Here is a 704-nt window from a genome sequence, read left to right on the forward strand (position 1 = left end):
ATGTTTTACTCATACCTTGACCCCCTCTTTCCCTTTCCCTTCCTTCTTTTCTTTATTCTTTTTCCATTCCAATTTTTCTTCTTTTCTCACTTCTCCTTACCTTTCCATCGACCTCTCAATTCATTTCCCCCTTTCTACCATCTCTCTTTATAACTTTCCCAATATCTGTGTCAGTTGCTAATGTCAGTTTCTTCGGTCATATCAGGCAACTCTACCTTGATAAACTGAAAGTAGAATCAAATGGCATCATTTCTTTACTTGCATATTAAAAGTAAAACACAATTTATAATAATATATCAGTAGAAGACAATGCAGAGAAAAAATCTATTTGTCTAGTCAATATCACATTACATTATATAAATTAGTGCTTTATATATTTCTACTTAGTTATGCAATACTTTAAAAGCAACAATTATATTCTAACTAATTAAACAAATAATCACAATAATGCCATGAAACAATTCCTATTACTGTCCTGTCTTCCTTAATTATTCAATGTAGTGCTTGCGCTTGAAGTTATATTTGCTATTGTAGTTATCAAAACTGTAATCATAGTATCCCATATTATGTTACTGCTGCACTGCTATATGCTGAGGAAAAAGGAAAAAATAAAGAATCGAACAATATTGTTTTATTGTTAAAATATTAATATTAACATACCTACTACTATCACATTATTACCACAAATTAGTAAATGTATAAGT

The sequence above is a fragment of the Penaeus monodon genome, chromosome 28 (genome assembly GCF_015228065.2).
Source record: "Penaeus monodon isolate SGIC_2016 chromosome 28, NSTDA_Pmon_1, whole genome shotgun sequence".
Taxonomy (NCBI): Eukaryota; Metazoa; Arthropoda; class Malacostraca; order Decapoda; family Penaeidae; genus Penaeus; species Penaeus monodon.